Genomic DNA, 9190 nt, shown 5'->3' with positions numbered 1-9190 from the left:
TTAAGTTCATTTTCGAAAAACGAAGTCATTGTAGAACTGGTGGTCTTCCACTTGTTTTTCTAAGACGATGGCGTCAGTGACTTGGGCATCAGATCTAGTTTGTGGATTCTTCTTATGATGACCCTTCAAACAACTTCAGGTTTTCAAATCAACTTCCTTTTCCAGAAGTCACTGGTTGCTTTCCTTGTGAATGCTGCCCATTGAGTTACTGATGTTCAAAGAGCACTTGGTCAGCCAGCGGTCAGCAGCATGCACAGCCATTCAAAACCTACAGAAACCTCATTTTGTCCATGCTCACAGAGAGACTTCATTGATGAGATCTCAAACTCTCAATGCCAAACAGTCCCTTTGGCAATTTAGGGCTTGTCGTATTTAATGGGATGTATTAAATTATATTTCATCCCTGTGTCTTGGAAACATAAACAAAAGCAGGGGGAAATGGTAGTGGGGTAAATATGCCAAATCTCTGTAGAGGAACTGTTCCTGTGGTTGGCGATTTGTGATTGATGCCTTCTGATTACAGTAAAAATATCTGTTAATGCAAACATGGGGAAATTTTTGGACTCTGCCAATGTCAATAACCTTGCCCTGGGTCAAGCCGTCCTCCAGACCTATACATCTCATTCATTTTGTCAGAGTGTGTTAAGTTGAGCTACTACTCAAAATCTACTTTCTCTTCTCTGATATGATTAAATTACCCTCTATTTATACCCAGGCTATTAAAACAGGCATAAAAAGGAATTTCCCTCATTCTTGTAAGATTGCCTGGGGTTTAGTAAAAGGGAAATAGATTGTTCTGAGTGGTTTGGTTGATGTGATCTTTTGTGACCAGTTGTAGTCAGTTTGGGTTTCCATGTTTGTCTTGCTGATTGGAGGCATGGGCATTGGTGGGAAGCCTATTAGCCCTTTGTAACATTGCATTTAAAACAAATTTTGTCTAATATCTCTTTGCAGTAATTGTTGGTTATTTGTAACTGTTATTAATTTTGATTGCTAAATATGGCCTTTACATTAGTTGTTGTATGGTTGTATTTGGCAATAGTGACTAATGTAGATTCATTCTTAAAGGAATGGTTCACCTAAAAATGTAAATTTGCTGAAAGTTTACTTGCCCTCATACCATCCATGACATAGCTGAGTTTTTTTCTTAATCAGAACAGATTTGGCAAATTTTAGCATTACATCACTTGTTCACCAATGGATCCTCAGCAGTGAATGGGTTCCGTCAAAATGAGAGTACCAACAGTTGATAAAAAACATCACAATAATCCACAAGTAATCCACACAACTCCAGTCCATAAATGAATGTCTTGTGAAGCAAAAAGCTGTTTGTAAAAAAAAACAAAAAAACAAGTCCATCAATATAGCATTTTATATTTAAAACCCAATCCATACGTTTCCTCCAGTGAAAAAGCCAGTGCCCTGATGTCAACTCACATCAAAATCCAGCGACATGTCAATGCCGAAGTCCTCATGGGTAGTGTGCCAACATATAGCGTTGTTGCTCTTCAGGGGTCCCGAGTTCGAGTACTGGCTTTCGGACCTTCCACAATCCTCTCTCTCTCCCACTTTGCTTCCTATCTGTCCTATCATAAAACAGACAAAAATGTCAAAAATAATTCTTAAACCTTCTGTTCAGACCTTCATTCTAATGGCACAGATTCACTGCAAAGGATATAGAGCAAATGCTACATTTCTCCAAATCTGTTCAGATGAAGACACAAACTCATCTACATCTTGGATGGCCTGAGCGTGAATACATTTTCATTTCTGACTGAACCATTCCTTTAAGCATGTATGCACGTGCTTTACATGCAAATAACATTCTCATGTGTTTCAAATAATTGCAGTCCTCTTTTTTTTTTCTCTTTTTTTTAGATTCTCTGAGCATACTTACAAAAGCAAAAGGACATGCCCACTGTTTCAACCCATTTTTAATCAGTAACACCACTCTGTTGTGGTTCCTCTTGACATTAATATTCAGTAAACCGATCCCTGGATGAAACATGCACCACACATTTATTGCACATTTTTGAGAGGGGGGATATAATCACTTAACAGCCGACTCCCTATACATCGCTTGCTCTTGCCAACAGATCGTTATTTTATATTGAGGAATTTGTGTTTGCCATATGTTGTATAAATGCTTCTTTGGACCCATTACAGGTTGCTCAGATTTTTTTCTTGTTCCATATCCATAAGGATATCCTTTGGATTTCTTACCATAAGCTAAGTCTATATAGTATAAGATCAACATGAAGTCCAAATTGTCCTACAGTATTTAGTTTCTCAGTATAAAATCCCGGTACTATTATGCACAATTCAACGGCACACATTATCTAAAACAATGTAGCCATGTAGTTATTTAGCCACCATTCTATAATATACTATACTATGTTATACTATAATATAATAAGTGTAGTTTTTTTTTTTTGTCTAACCATCTTTCCCACAGTTAAAGATTGCTTTTATATATGTGACTGTATGTAGGTCATTGTAGCTGGATGAGGGTTTTGTATGTTTTACGAGTAGGATAGTCTTAAATGTTCATGAGGTAATCCTGAGAGGCCACTCAATGTGTAAACTGCTCTCATTGGTGTTTGGGCTCTGAGCTCATAGTGCCCCTCTGTGCTGGTAGATAAACATGTAGGGCCCCTTTGTAGGCAAACTTCAGTGGGAACCTTCAGAAAAAAAATCAAGATCAGATTTGGAAAATGGGAAATGAGGGGTAAGAAGTGTTTTGGGGAGAGCTAAATGTGTGTACATACACAGGTCACTGACTTCATTGCTCAGTGTCTGATCTCTCACTTATATTCATGAATGAAAATAGCCCTGGATTGAGTGCCTGTCGGTACTTTAAAAAAATATTATTGTTTAAATACTTTTTCCAAAATGATGTGTATGCTTTAGAGTTGGTCCCTTTTAAGGTCCTACTCAGTATCCCAAAACTGTCATAAACGATAAATAGTTATAATAAAGACATCTCTCATGCTTTTTGTGGAAACTGTGATGCATCTTTTTCTTTTTAGATTAATGACTTTTAATTGATTTAATGTGTATCTGCTTAATAAGATAATAACATGATTAATTTCTTATCTGTATAACATTTAAATTTTAGGCTCTCTCAGAAATATGATAGAGCAGACTCATAGAAATCATTATTACTCACTACATACTCAGTACTCATAATACATTGACACAATACATCGGCTGATTTGTTCTGTAAACTTCTGCATATTTCTGTTTATTATGTTATTCATCTAATTTATATCTTTTACAACACATAACGTGTGACCCTGATATGTAGATGCTTGGCAGTGAATTTGGAGTTTTAGCTCCATAGCAACTAAACTAAGGTATCCATTAAACTCAGCTTTTTGCTGTATTGCAGATAGCGTGCAGATTTTTGAATCTTGCGTTTTCTTTCAGACCCATCTTAATGTGCATGCCTTTATGTATATATATATATTTTTTTTTTTTGTCTTATCTTATCATTCTTGTAATTCCACCGTTATTTTATGCAATAAAAATGATTTAATGTTTTGAACCTTTTGAATGGGTTTCATTGGTTCCTCCTCTCTTAAGCTTCCTTTTTATCTCTCCTGCATTTGTCTGTTCCTAAAGGTCATATGCACTCTTTTTGGTCCCCCTAATGCGCCTCCATCCATCCTGCTCACCCTCTAACACCCCCATCCAACATCCTTTCCTTTTTGAAATCTGTTTTTATCTTCTGTATAGATGTGAAGGTCTGTGGAAGTAGCAGATCTCTTTTACAGTATTGCATACTTCATGATTAAAAAAAAAAATTGAGGGATGTCCTTTCTCAATGTATTGCCGACAATTTATACAAATATATTAATTTGTCTTTCAACAACAGTCTAATTCTATGTAATCCACCAGACCCTTATGATTTGTTATTCCAGCACATCTCATCATAAAACAGGTCTTAGTAATTAGCCATGTGCAGCTACGTCAGCTGAGATGTCTTTATTATTTTAGAAAGAGGAGAATATGCAGTGTGCTCCAGGAACCATATATTGTGAAACGTCTCATGAAGGAGCACTTTGTCTGTTTATGTCTTGAAGCTAATATGAGTAGTTTCCCTCTCCCCTCTGGTACTCATCTCTCCCCCTGTCTCATCATTAACAGCTCTGCTTCCATAACTCATCATAGTGATGAATGCCTCAGCCTCACCCCACCTCAGTCCAGCTTCTTCTCTCTTCTTCTTTCATTCCTTTGTGTCTGCGCAGTCCATTGTCTTTCTAAATCTTATCCTTTCTCGGGTTCATACTGGCGAATTCAGCACCTTTATAGGAAGAGATTAATATCAAAGCCTGCCAAGCATTATCGGGATCTCCAGTTACTGCTATCGTTCAATAGAGTGTAATTTTACTCCTTTCCAAAGAAATAATGAAGAACAAGATCAAGATGATGAAAGAAAACTTCTTATATGGAGCGCTTAACAATTTAGTGTGTCTTCTGGATCCTTTACAATTCTCATTCAGCTGTGAGCGGAGCTTCACAATCGATCAAACTAGGCAGCTTTGTCTAATTATATTATTTGCTGTATTTATTAGTTTCTAGGTCATGATGAAAGTACTGGCAACAGTCCTGGCCACCATGTGATGATGTAAAAATTGGGTTTGGTCTAATGCAGTTTTTCTGTCTTTTTCTTTCAAAGATGCATCTGGGACTGAGAAGGAGGGTGTTTTGGGGCTAAACGGGCAGATTGAATAAAGCTGACCTTCCTTCAAAAGCATGTGCCTCTGGACACCAACCTGCTGCTGATTGGTCACTCCATCAGTTGCTCCAGTACATCATCTTGGATATGATGAAGAAAGACCCAGAGATAAAGGTATAAGCGACTGGATGAGAAAGTCAATGGAACTACTTTGTAGCTAATGTAGCAAACATCCTATAGTTGCTGGATATGGTCTTACTTTTTTATGAATATTTATTTACAATATTTATAGTAATTGCACAGGAAGATGTTACCACCTGCTGGGCATTGCTGCCTGTCGCACCTCCTCCAGTGCCCATGGGTCAGCTGCAGGGTCATCAGCCAGAAACCACTATTCACCAACGTTTCGCTCCTTTAATTCTGGAACGTCTCCTGGTGGCGGAGCAGTGACATCTCCCTGTCACCCCTGCAGCTGATCGCTGTACTCCCTGCACTGTTGTCTGGGTGTTCTTCCCCCAACACCTATCTTTCCTCCTCAGCCAGAGCCAAAAGCTACCTTTCTCTGCCTCCTCTGCCAGATCCTTTGTTGCCCTCCTTAGCCTCCCTCCGGTCACTCCTGCTTCCCTCAAGAGGCGTATGGTTGACAACCCAAGGATATTATATATTGTTAATCTCCATTTCCCTTTCCCTTGTGAAAAAAACTGTATTATATTATACGAATTAGCGTGCCTTTTTTTAGTATTCAATAAAAAAATGCATACAATATTATCTATAATATAATATTATAATGAATATTTACTATGTATGTAATGTATGTTCTAAATAAGATACATTTATTTAGTTATATTTCATATTTTATAGTATATGTGTAATTTAAATTTGAAAATATTATTATAAAGTATTTTTTTTATTTAACATTAAATGCAATTAATAATATTAAATCAACATCAACATTAAATCTGATTTAGAATTTAAACTGACGGAAATATTTATATATATTTAGGTGGAAATTTCACCACGTTCAAAATCAGAGAAACAAACAAAATGACAAATCAAAATGACATCAATATTTGTAATTCGGTTTAAATTCCGAATCAGATAAATTTGTTAGATTGATACATAATTAGATTTTATAATGGAATATAAAGGGATAGTACACCTAAAATGAAAATTCTGTCATTAATCATTCACCCTTGTTCATCTTTGACTTTGTGTGGTGCAGTTGACGAAGAACCCAGATGAGCTGTGCCTTGTTTTCAAGCAGAGGAATGCTCACGCATACATAGTGGTACTCAGAGAGTAGAGACTGACCGGAAGAGAAGAAAACGTTGATAAAGTTGTTATTTTTGTTTTTGTTGTTCACAAAAAGTATTCTTGGAGCTTCATGAAATTACAGTTTAACCACTGATATCACGTGGACTATTTTAATGATGTCCTTACTACCTTTCTGGGCATGGAATGTGATAATTCCCTTGCTCTCTATGCAAGGTCAGAAAGCTCTCAGATTGCATCAAAGATATCTAAATCTTTAAAAATATCTACATTTGTGTTCTGAAGATGAATGAGGGTCTTACGGGTTTGGAACAACAAGAGGGTGAGTAATTAATGACAATATTTATTTTTGGGTGAACTATCCTTTTAATAGAGTTTTCTATAGAGACTACAGTCTAAAGGCTACAGTACTGCTGTCTGCATAACCTCTGCAGACCACCTCAGCGATTTGCAACTTTGCCATCACAGGACATGTTGCCAAAACATGGTCACTGCATGAAATTATGTTATGTTTGAAAGCAGAGTGAGACACTGCCAATCAGCAGCATAATACCTTTTCCTTGCTGTGTAAAAGGTCAGTAGATTAACATGGAAAAGAACCTTAATTTTCTTTCTTTCTTAGGGGTCCTCTACCCAGACATCTTTTTCTTTTCCTTTTTCAACCTTTTTTTATTTTTTATTTAGTATTTCCTCTCACTAGAGGGGCATGCTTTTCTCCTGACAAAGAAGAATGGATTTTAGCTTCATTAACGGTGCCAGTACAGTTATGTACCACTGTTTGCAGTGCGATAAAAATCTGTTCTGATACTTTTGGAGACAATCCACGTCCAGACCACTTTTAGTGGTTTAGTTTAGGAACTTCAGGAAAAAAGCTAGGGGTTTTTTGGTCTTTTTTTTTTTTCTCCCAATTTCACTCATCGCTTTTAAGATCCTCTTTCATAATATGTGAAAAATGTTTCATTCCAGGTCATTAAAACATTGCCAGCCATCTAGACCTTTTTGTAAACTCTGAATCTGTTCTTTTCAAATTATGGCTGGTTAAATCCCTGTACGATGTAGACAGATATGGCATGGCTCAGAGCAAACATGCACAAAGGAGAAAAGATTTCCTTTTTTGTCCCAGATTGCAGGCTGCCAAGAAGCCAACCTGGCGATTAGGCCTGGTAACATATAATGTGTGATAATCAGGGACTGTTACTATTGGCTGTAGATATTTATTTTGGAATGGAAGAGACCAGTCAGTTTAAATGATGGTAGGGGTTTCTTTAGTGCACTTCTGGAGGAGACTGTTTGCAGATTTCAGCCTCAGACCAGGAGCAGCATGAGGTAGATTGGAAAACCTCCCTAAAACTAGAGGAAGACTTTGATTGACTGCATATGGAGTTGCTCAGTTGTATGTCTCTGACATGAGTCCAATTCTCAAGTCTTCCCTGTTGCATTTGAAGTACTTGCTTATTGTAATAAAGTGACATTGTGTATTTGCCAGTTGTAGAATAGACAGTCAGAAGAGAGAAATTGATCTGTCGCTCAGATTTGAGACTGTAGAAAAGACCTTTTCCACTTGACACCTCAGTCTGAGGTAGAGCTCATGGGACTGTTAGATGAGGGAAATGCTTTATGCCCTGCAGCAACAATCTTGCCATTTGCCCTGGGAAGGTGATGTAATTTCCTATGTTTGTCTACACAGATGTATAACTTGGTTTAACAGCTGTTGCCTGAAGTATTGCTTTGGGTTTAATTCGTTTCATAGATAATGTTTCTTACGATAGTGAACTATTCTAATTGCAATCAAAAAGGAATAGGTCATCCCAAAAATAAAAATTCTGTTCATCATCCTTGTGTTGTTTAAACCTGTATGAATTACTTTCTTCTGTGGAACATATTTCATGACAATAAGTTCTATTGTTAAACCAACATGTCAATTAAGTGAGAGATGCTAAACAAAATACTGACTAATCAGTACGAGATGCATTCTATTGGAAAGCCAAAGGCATTTTTGGAGATGCTTGCTAAGAAGAATGCTTCTGCCATTCTCCTCAGTGGACTAATGGCACACTCAAGTTCCCCTGACACAAAAATGTGTCTTTCTCTTCCAGGACATGAGGATTTGGGTGTGTAGGTTAACTTGTGGGTGAGTGTGTGTCACAGCATTCTGGGTGGGCCTCCATTCAGGGAGCAGAGGTCACACGACAGTCCTGAAGTATTAGTATGATTTCATACTTCACTCAAATAAAACCTTGTTACAGTCACAGCATGAGCCAAACACAAGCATAAACATTACAGCACATAACCCTGGCTCAGATTACCCTCACAACATCTCCAGATTTTAAAGCTCCCCGACATGACTACGCACTGTCCAGCCCATTGGACATGCAGTCACACGGTTGAGAAAACTCTTACAGTGTCATTATTTGTTATCATTCAGTGTGGGACACGAAGGGCAGCGGTTTCCCTTGACCTGGAGGAGAGTAAGGGTCACGGTGGCCTTGCATCCTGGCTTGACCTGGTGCGTCAATTTTTCTAAATGAAAGTGACTTGGTATTTCCCTTATGCTTTCCTCCCAGACCTGTGAGGTCTGACCGGTCTGACTGACCAGTCTTTTCACAAAAAGGCAGTTGGCAGTGACAGGGCACTATCGATTTTCACACACCTGCAGCAGTGTTCATTACATCACCTCTTCTCTATCGTGTCTATTCCAGTTGGGAGCCTGGCTGCAAAGCTATGTTGGAAGGCACGGAGCGGTGCTGACATTAGTGGAGGCGGCCCTTGCAACACATTTCCATTGAGATACTCACTGTAAGTGGTTGAGTTGAAAGAGATGTGGTCTGGACTGCCGTATGATCCATCATGCTGTCTGAAGCACCAGTAGATCTGTGCATCATTAACATTCCTCCACTATCAGATCGCACCCTCACATCTCAGATCCGTGGAAGTCAGATTGTGATGTTTAAACTCTCTTCGCCCCTTCTCCAGATGCAGAGAACTCCTTCCCCCTTCCTGACATCAGCAGTACCAGAGAAGGAACCCTCTAGAAGTAGACGTGCATGTGTGTGTGTGTGTGTGAGATAGAAAGAAAGAGAGAGAGAGACTGGTCCTCTGTCTCTCTGATTAAAGAGCCACTCCCAGAAACTCTGTCAGATTGTTCTGTGTCCTCCAGGAAGAGGAACTGCTTCTTGTCAAAAGCACTACTTGCACATCAAAGATCACCTGCTCTGCATGTACTCCCTCTTCTTCACC

This window comes from Carassius gibelio, chromosome A17 (assembly GCF_023724105.1).
Source record: "Carassius gibelio isolate Cgi1373 ecotype wild population from Czech Republic chromosome A17, carGib1.2-hapl.c, whole genome shotgun sequence".
Classification (NCBI taxonomy): domain Eukaryota; kingdom Metazoa; phylum Chordata; class Actinopteri; order Cypriniformes; family Cyprinidae; genus Carassius; species Carassius gibelio.
This window is presented reverse-complemented; position numbering follows the sequence as displayed.